Genomic DNA, 9,949 nt, shown 5'->3' on the forward strand with positions numbered 1-9,949 from the left:
ACTTAGTTCCTGGCCCCAAGACATAACTGAAGCCCTAGAGAGTGTCACATTCTGCTGAAAACTGTATCTAAGGAGTTCTCATAAGGACAGCATTGTAACATATGTTCAACTTTCTTTGGGTGTGTTGGAGAAAGCAGGTTAAAGACCCAGTGACAACAAACAAGTCAGCAACACACATCATGCAGTGTCGCTCACTTTAATCATCCCAAGCACCAGATCTGGTGCATCCACCCTGGAAGATTATGATTTTGATGTAGATGAGAGTAAAGCGGGTGATACACAGAGCACTAGTGAGCAGGAGCAGGAGGTAATGGCACAGGAGGAGCAGGAACCTGCTGTCTGGAGTGCCAACTTAAGCAAGCCCATCGTCAATGGATGGGATTATGGATCCAGACCCGAGGGGATCCGTTTGTCTGTGCATAAAACATTGCTGCAGTCACTGGACAATGCCAAGCAACTTTCAACAGATGAAGACAGCACCTCCCAAACCCGCGACCTCTACCACCTAGAAGGACAAGGGCAGCAGGCACATGGGAACAACACCACCTGCACGTTCCCCTCCAAGTCACACACCATCCTGACTCGGAAATACATCACCGTTCCTTCATCGTCGCTGGGTCAAAATCCTGGAACTCCCTACCTAACAGCACTGTGGGAGAACCTTCACCACACGGACTGCAGCGGTTCAAGAAGGCGGCTCACCACCACCTTCTCAAGGGCAATTAGGGATGGGCAATAAATGCCGGCCTTGCCAGTGACGCCCACATCCCATGAACAAATAAAAAAAAGAGTAGTGTGGAGCAGCCTACTACCCACATCTGCACTGTATTAATGGCCAAAATCACAACGCTGCAGTCCACAATAGAGTGCATGGCAACTCCAGGGACATTTGTAGGACTATCCATATGACAGAAGCTCTAAGGTCAGCCATGCAATCTCTTATGAATGCTCAGATTGCTGCCAAAGAGGCCTTGGGCTACATTGTGCAACATGCCTTCAGTCTGGCTTAGATCGGATTGGGGGTCAGATGGAGAGTTTTGTTGATTGGGACTCGCAATCTCATTGCTGCAATCAGGTTAGCTATCATGTGGATCAGTGTGCATGGTGGGATAATGCTCAATAGGACCATAGGAGTTCTGCAGACACCTGCCAGTACCCCCGTATCAAAATCTACAGCAAGATATTTCTTATCTAGGAATGTGCCTAATACAATAACAGTCCTGTCTCCATCTTCGCTTTACCTTGCTCAAATATGCGGTCACCAAATAGTCCACTTATGTCACCTGATGAAACCTTTCCAAGAACAATCTTGCAGATCACTTTTCCCCAAATCTTGCTGCTTCCCAAATTTCAAAAATCATGATACCTGCCCATTTAAGTCACTGCAGGACTTTAAATTCTGCAACACATCACATTTCACAACTACCAAACGGCAAGCTCGCAATCACAGTTTTTCACACATGGGGCTCACCCACAATATGAAAATTAACCTGACTTCAGAAATTCATGCAGTGTCAGCACACTGTGGGTTACATAGAATTACATAGAATGCACAGCACAGAAACAGACCATTCAGCCCAACTGGTCTATGCCGGTGTTTATGCTCCCCACATGACGTGTGGAGGTGGAAGTTGTACACAGCCCTACTTCAGGTCATGCTTACGCCCAAGTCGAAAATTTAGCATACTGTTCCTCGGATAAGTCTAGCCAAGTCTGCCTCTTCCAGTGTATATGATGGTGTGTTCAGTCCTCTTCTAGTGCAATCTTACATGCTTGGCATCCATGCATTCCTCCTCTTCTTCATCCACATAGTATAAGTAGAGATGGAATCCCATAAAGAGACTAATTCGCTGGGAATTTCCTCGGCAGTTTTCCCAATTCGCCAACGTAAGTTGGGTGGAAGATCAGTGGAATGCCACTTTACGCGTCTATCCGGGAATTTATGACGATCTTCTGCTGAAGTTACGGCGATCGATCTGGAGAAACCCCCTCAGAAAAGTCCTGGTGATTGTCTCGATTAGTAGGCAACAAACAAAAAACGTTTGTGGTAAACACTGCGACACAAATATTCAGTGTTGAAACCAACTGCTGAACTGGTCAAAGAAAACAGTAAAAAAAAACTTGTGGAGAAAGACTTGAAACAATCAACAAGTATACATGTAACTTGTTGGCTGTCCCTTTAAATTTCTTTCCATTTAATGGATTAGTCTGGCAACCCTTGACATCCGATGTATATGAACGAAATTATGAAGTATACTTATATTGTTCACAACAGGAAATAGCGTGGATGTCGAAATGATGTCACATTTGGCCAGTTCAAATGTGTACCAGAAATGTGCATTATGGACAGATTTTCCTCTGGAGTTATGCCAGCTCCCCTGCTGTAATTGATCTCTGCCCATACTTCTGGGCTTTTACACTCCTGTTATGCACATTGATGGGGAGTAGTGGAGCCAAAAATAGACCCTAACGTGTCCCAAATTGTACGTGATGGTAAGGAGATAGTGCCTCATGACTTCTCGAGCAATTAAATGAAGCCTAGTGTGATATTCCATCTGCTTAGGATGGGGTCACACTGGTTCTCCCTTCACCCATCTCGAGGGAACGTGAGGGAAGTTCTATGAGTGATAAAACTCTTAAAGGATCAGGTTTTTAAGCTTTCTTTCTTTCCAGTTTAACAGTGTGTCATAGACTTTGGGTGAGTACAGTCAGTTCCAGTTCTGTGCCGTCTGCTGCAAGGACACCTGCAGCCAACCTGTGCCGTAGGGACAGCACTTTCAGTGGCAGACAAGGTCACCTCCTGCCTCAGATTTCTTGCTTCCACCTCGCTCCAGACTAGAACAGGGGCATCTGCAGAATCAGCCAATGCATTGCTCATATATATTTTAAAACAAGTCAGCATGGCTAGCACTTTCATCTCCTCTCCCGTTGAATAGCAACAAAGCTCCCCATACCTTTGAGTGTCTATCCTTGCCTGAAAGGGTGGTGGAAGCAGATTTAGTAGTAATGTTCAAAAGGAAATTGGATCTCTACTTAAAAAGGAAAAAAATGCAGGGCTATGGGGAAAGAGCAAGGGAGTGGGACTAATTGGTAGCTCTTTCAGAGAGCCGGCACAGGCACGATGAGACAAATGGCCTCCTTCTGTGCTGTATGATTCAATGAACAGCAGCATGACATAGCTACCAATATTACTGCACTGGTGCATTTCCCAAAGTAGAGATCATTGCTGTAAGATGCCGGCAAAGTAAGAGAACATCAGAGTGAACAGAAAGTTTGGTTTGAACTAGAGTGAGTGGATGAGCATTAAATTATATTTATTGACTAGTTAGTTATTAAAGTACTGGCAGCTGTCTAACCGGTGGTTGGGTTATTTTTGAGTGGTTGTTTTTGTAAGTAGTGACTATGCTGATGTGACTAACGAGCTAGTTGCTAATTAGATGTGAAAGGAGTGGTGGCTCAGTATTATTTTATTGGCTGTTTTGAATTAACTGATTGTGCTGCAGGGTGGGTTTAAATAGATGGTGCCAGTGTAACAGAGTACTTGAGACTGTGGGAAGTAGGCGAGGGGTTTTGATATTCAGTCTGGAAGTTGGTTAGAAGGTACTGGCATTTAGTTTAGGCTCAGCTCAGCTCAGCTCAGCTCAGCTCAGCTCAGCTGACAGGACAGTGGAAGCCAGTGTTGTGCAAAACTTGCATGGTGTGGTAGTTTCTGGAAATAATCAGTATCCAGGCTAATCATGGTTAAGGGCTCCTCCACATTAGTCTGTGGATTAATCCTGAGCTGGGGCTAGGCTTGCAATGTCACTATTGCCTGCTTCCTCAAGACTGTGATCTAGATCTGCCTAAAGACTGGGATGGGTTCCCTTCCCTTCACATGTGGTTTCTTTCCTTCTTGTTCTGTGCAGTCTTCTACAAAAATAGTAGGAAGGATGGACTAAATGACAGGAGGACATACATGAATACTGATCTATCAGAGTGCTGCCCACTGGGGTATGAAGACATGAACATGTATCACTTAGGTTCAATAGATAGAAGGATTTGCCAGACGGAACAGCAGTTGAGAATCTTGGGAGAGCAGCTGTTATGATTCTAACCTCCTTACCCTAGATTATTTCAGCTCTTGTTTTTTTTTATTTGTTCATGGGATGTGGGCGTCACTGTCAAGGCCAGCATTTATTGCCCATCCCTAATTGCCCTTGAGAAGGTGGTGGTGAGCCGCCTACTTGAACCGTTGCAGTCCGTGTGGTGAATGTTCTCCCACAGTGCTGTGACTTTTTTTAGTGAGATTTTACAACTGGGTGGCTTGCGAGGCCATTTCAGAGGGCAATTAAGAATCAACCTCATTGCTGGGGGTCTGGAGTCACATATAGGCCAGACCGGGTAAGGACGGCAGGTTTCCTTCCCTAAAGGTGAACCAGATGGGTTTTTATGACAATTTGGTAGTTTTATGGCCACCATTACTGATACTAGTATTTTAATTCCAGATTTTTATTTAATTAATTGAATTGAAATTCCCCAGCTGCTGTGGTGGGATTTGAACTTGTGACTCTAGATTATTAGTCCAGTAACATAACTACTATGCTACTGTACCTGTACACCAGATCACTCTCTTACATGAGTCCCAGCTCCCCAGACCTTTTGAGTGTCTATCCTTGCCTGGAGATCTAGGTATGTTTTTGGTGACATGCCCAGGAAACAAACAGTAAATCCTTTCTTGTAATTGCTTTTAGCTACTAGACTTATCCTGTGCCTCCATTAGATCAACCCAGTCTTGGAAAACAGTAAAATGTTACATCATTCCTCATTATAAGTTTGAAAAAGCAAGAGAATTTATTTTACAAAAGATAGCTAGCATATAAGTAATAGTCAAATAATAGTTATATATTTAAAGGAGACTTCCTTCCACCTAACTCCTGGTGTGGATAAAATTAAAAGATTGTAACGCTTAGCTAACTCTTTGTAAATAATTTTTTAATAATACACAATTTCTTTAAATGTCCTACCATTGTGGAAGCCTAATTAACCTACAAAAAATAAAATACTGCAGCTGCTAGAACTCTGAAGTAAAAACAGAAAATGTCGGTAGCATCCGTGGAGCGAGGCGGTTAGGGTTGACTAATTTATCTATGTTGTTTCTTGGAAATTCAAAGTGAATTTTCTCTGTTTCAGGAGGTTCAGACTGATCCGTTCTTTTCAAACTGATTCCTATGAGATTTTCAAACAACCTAGAAAAGAATTTGCTGGACTTCCTGGGTTTTGCAACATTGGGCTGGATTTTGCTGTGAAAATAACAGTGAGGCTAACAGCGCTCAGCGTTATTTATGCGCGAACTGGGCAGTACGTGTGCAGTTAAACGTGACAATCCAGAAGTTGCTGTCCGAAATGCGCTGCCCCGCATAAGTTGCATGAAAACAGCATCTCACCGTCTGGCTCCCTGGCGTTAAGTTCCTGTACTGATGTCGTAAATACAGACTAAACTCACCACAAAAAGTTAGGGCTTGTCCATTCCAGTCTAAGTACCCTTTTAATGGCATGCTAAGTCTTAAATACTGCCAAAAAACCTCTCTCGCATTGCAAATTAACTTTTACACATGTGAAGTGTCATTCATTCAGCTTTGTTGGAGACTTCAAAAAAAATTAAATACTTTTTTCTTTTTTATCTCTCTTAATCCAATCTTTCATTCCCTCTTTATTTTGCTTTCTGTACCTGATTTGACATTGAATTCACTATTCTAACTTACACTTCCTGGTGCAGACTCTGTGCTGCCATTAACAATTCTTCAATCTGATAGGTTAAGGAGATACACAGGTGCTAGCCCTGTTCACACAGGTCACAGATGCCCTGTAGAGGGCGCTGTGCTGTTTGGCTGACAGCAATTTGCCGTGCAAAACCCCGAAGAAAGTCTATGGGCAAGTGTCGTTTGTTCACCGCTCGCAGAAAAATCTGACCCATTGTATCAAAATAAGCTTGTACAGGAATCTAAACTCATGACACTACTTATGTATTGTGATTGGATTTAATGGAACAGCGAACACCTAAAAGCTCGACAAAAAATACATTTTGTCAGTGGGAAAGGGAGCTGTTGCAAAGTGTATCCTAGTGCATAATGGGTAATCACAGCAAGCTATCATAGGAAAATACTCATGGAATGCATATTTCATATTCAATTAATTAACAGTTATGGGGAGATCTCCTACCTTGGTAGACCTGGTGAGGTCATTGAACTTCTTGTAGCATTGCAGCCAAGACCATTGCACAGTGCTGTTTGCAATAACACCACTACCTCCTGTCCAACATGCTTATCCATTCTTCTGGTCATTTGATAACCATCTGGGGAAATAGTAGCTCACTTCTCTGGCACACCTAGGTCTAATAAAATATCTACAACCCACCCCCCCCCCCCCCCATCTGAACAACAAGAGTAATTAAAAGAGTAGCCGTGCTGCTGCTTGATATGGCTGATAGTTTACAATCACACTTTATTCCCCTTTGGCCACTAATACTGCAGTCCCACTTTAAACTGCTGTGGGCCTTTATGGAGGGGAACCTTATACCATACAAGGATCATTACTAAAGATTAACTTCAAAATACCCACTGAACATGTTGGCTGTTCAATATATAGCATGACCTCCAGAAACATGGGCCCTGAAATTCTGTTGGGGGGGGTTCTACCTGTCTTCTGCTGTAACTCTGGTGGGAGACCATCAGAAACCCCATGGAAATGGTATAAACAGCTAAAAATGACTATATTATTTCTCCTGGGGGCTTCTGCCAGAGTTACGGCAAGGGAATCGTAGAACCCCAGCAAAATTTCAGGGCCATGCGCTCTTTAGTATCTTCCCAGCTGTGTTTCCCATCTGGATAATTGAGATCTTCTATATGTAACATTCTGTCCTTTTTTACAGTCCTTCCGGCAAAACAAATTCCATTTCCTCCTCTCCAGGAGACCTACAGCGAGAATCAACAATTCCCTCCTTTTACTGTCCTTGACCTTAGTCCACACACTCAGCTGCATCAGCCAAAGTATTTATATCATTTGTTTCTATGGATGCAATATCCTCTCTTACCCATACTGCCTCCTCCACTGCTTTATTGTGCTGTGTCTTCTGTAGGTTATATACCCTGAGATTTCAATCTCCCAGTTAACCAGCTCATCATACTTTTCCTTCAACAATTGGCAGGTAGATGTGTTTCCAATTCCAAAACATGCTTCATATGTTTATATCATCAACATAAAAACATTTAACTTTCTAAAAATCATTTCTCCTGTCTCTTTCTTGTTTTTATTCCCCACAGCAGTTATTTTGTGTACACTTCCCCTTGTGGTCCAGAAAATGGGAATTTGCTAAATTGCTTGTCCATCTGCAATGTAGATTTTATGATGGAAAAATGCAACACTTTCCACTTCTGACACCCAACATCACATCCCAATCAGGAATAGCAGAGTTCAAGTGTAGATCAAAGCATCCTTTACTTTCCTCCAATAACCACGTAAAAGCAACTCTAACTACACAACTGACATTTCCATTTCTCACAGTAGCTGTCGTTAAGATATCTCTGACAGATGCTGCCAATTTTAGTGTTGTTATCAATAGTCATGCCGTGGACCTGTACCAACAAGGAACTGGATTTAGTCTGCCCAAATTAAATGAAATTACGTTCTGCAGTCTTAATTTATTTCTCAGTGGATGACAGAAATTACTCTCAGTACGGCTCAACTGATCATTCCCCATTCAGAGAGGCCATAAGGCGAGATACTAATGCAAATGGTAATGTCCCCAAGTACAATAAGGGCTGTTCAGCTGTGGTTGAGTTTTAGGCACATTATCAAGTTAGTGTAGGAGGAGTGCTGCATTGATTCTTGGTACTTGTGACTAGGGAAGCCTGGATGAGATCATTGGACTTTAACCCAACCCTTCAGATTGATGAAGACAAAAAAACTTCCTCCAAAGATAAATGAAGATATTGTGAGCTTTTATGTTGCTATTACTGGCAACATTGTTGTAAAATCATAATCTTTGTTCTTTAACTTTTCCATTATTGCTATTATTTATTATTCCAAATCATATCAGAAAAAAGTAACATTACTTTAACAACATACTGTACTTGCAGAATTTTTAAATAATATTTTGCTGTTCCCTTTGGAAGGTGCTGATTTATACTGTTCAATAGGCAGCCCTCCAGATCGCCATTCAACATCAGAGTAATTTCTAGACTCTGGGCTTCTGTTGTGGAGTCTCCTGCCTGGAAGGACATATCGGAAATACAGAAGGTTTCAGATAATTATAGCCTATTCACTTACTAATTGCTGCGGCTGTCCAGCACCACAAAGTCGTGGATGTCTATCAACCAGACATAACTCTAGTAATGTGTTGCAACAATCAAACAGTGAAGTAATATGAAAAAACAGATTTTAAAGGCTGACCAATGTGGATGGTCCTAGCAGTAAAACAAACAATTAGATGCAATTATTAATGGTTAAAACTGTAATTTGTCTGTCAGCATTGACTGACTGTTGGAAATCCAGTTTAGAGAATGGACATCAGACAATATATATATGGAATCCTTGCAATTTTAACTGTTAGACTGTAAAATGTTATTGAAAGGATCAGTTCACTTATGATTTTACCAAAGATTTATTTTTTAAAAGTAGCCTTTTTACTAATGACAAATAGGTATTTAATTTGGTGCTCTTTTTCCAAACACGCAAGTTAAATGTGTCAAATGCTCAGCAAATTCACAGCTCTGGTCAGCAGACAGTCTGCATTGTCACTTCAGTCGTCATTCATTATTATATATGTATATTGTTTTCTTGAGAAGACCATCTAGGCTGTTTGGCAATATAATAGCCCTTGGACCTGACAAAGAGGAACACCTTTTTTCAATAGTTGAGATTAATCTGCTGATTTGACAGGTTTATGAAAATAAGTCAGAATGCTCTGATGGCATACAAGTCATGTTTAGGCAGCTGCTTCTTAACAAGTCTCACTACTGATAAACATTTGAGAACAAATCAAACGGATTTAGTGGATAAGCTGGGAGGTAGGGGAGTGATTCACCATTTTAAAAATGCATATTTTCAGTAATAGGCAAATGATAAAACCTTTTTGCAGGATTAGAAACAATTGGGGTAATTTTCATCTTCACCACTTGGGCGGTATAGGTACAGCAGTGTCACTATTCTGACAACAGAGAAATCTGTGATCACTCCTTGCATCTCAGTGGTAGTGGGCATAGGCTCATTTGGGCTAACGGTTGGTATGAGAACAGACTGAATAAATCTTGATAGCTGAGAGCAATGTGTTGTTAAGTGTGGTTATGGATGATCATAAGTAGCATATTGCATTGAAGCTACCATTGCCATCAATGCAGTCTTCCTATGCCTGACATTTATCGTCACTGCAAAATGCTGTGTGCTGTGAACCTTCACAAAATGGAAGTTATGAAGTAATTTCTAAGTTTTGATGTTGCACTTGACTGATCTAGGGTAACGGTTGTCAGCGAAGGATACAGGTTTTAAATCACTGACGTGTGCATCGGATTCTATAATGTTGGTCAGAGATGTGGCTACGAAATCTGTTGCTTAGCAATCCATAGATGCTGAGGCTGATTTTCTTCTCCTTTCATGGCCTGAAAACAGGCACGGATTGGACATGACGGAGTGCTAAATTGGGCAGAAATTGGTTTGTCCTGATTTCTGAGTATTTGGCCCTACTCAATTTTCTGGTCAGGTCTGGAGTGGATGGTAGAAGCTCCATTTCAAAGCAGGAAACATGCCAAAAAGGAGAATGGTAGTTCCGTGCCTGCTTTTCCAGCCTGCTGTGTGCCAAGTCCAACCAATGCCCAGACAACCTGGCATCCAATGCAGCTTTTCTAGTGGCGGGCCTTTCAGGCAAAAAGTCTGAGCAAAGTACTGCAAGTAATTTTAGGCCATTTCCAGACCATTT

General features: G+C 41.8%; 1 long non-coding RNA gene across 1 annotated transcript; it reads left to right on the forward strand.

The window, feature by feature from the left end:
* The first annotated feature begins 3,087 nt into the window (after nucleotides 1–3,087).
* Nucleotides 3,088–5,669, forward strand: LOC137324172 (uncharacterized). Its single transcript, XR_010963534.1, has 2 exons — nucleotides 3,088–3,288; nucleotides 5,170–5,669. It is a non-coding gene; the product is annotated as an uncharacterized lncRNA (long non-coding RNA).
* The last annotated feature ends 4,280 nt before the right edge of the window (nucleotides 5,670–9,949 follow it).

This window comes from Heptranchias perlo, chromosome 8, assembly GCF_035084215.1.
Source record: "Heptranchias perlo isolate sHepPer1 chromosome 8, sHepPer1.hap1, whole genome shotgun sequence".
NCBI classification, from domain to species: Eukaryota; Metazoa; Chordata; class Chondrichthyes; order Hexanchiformes; family Hexanchidae; genus Heptranchias; species Heptranchias perlo.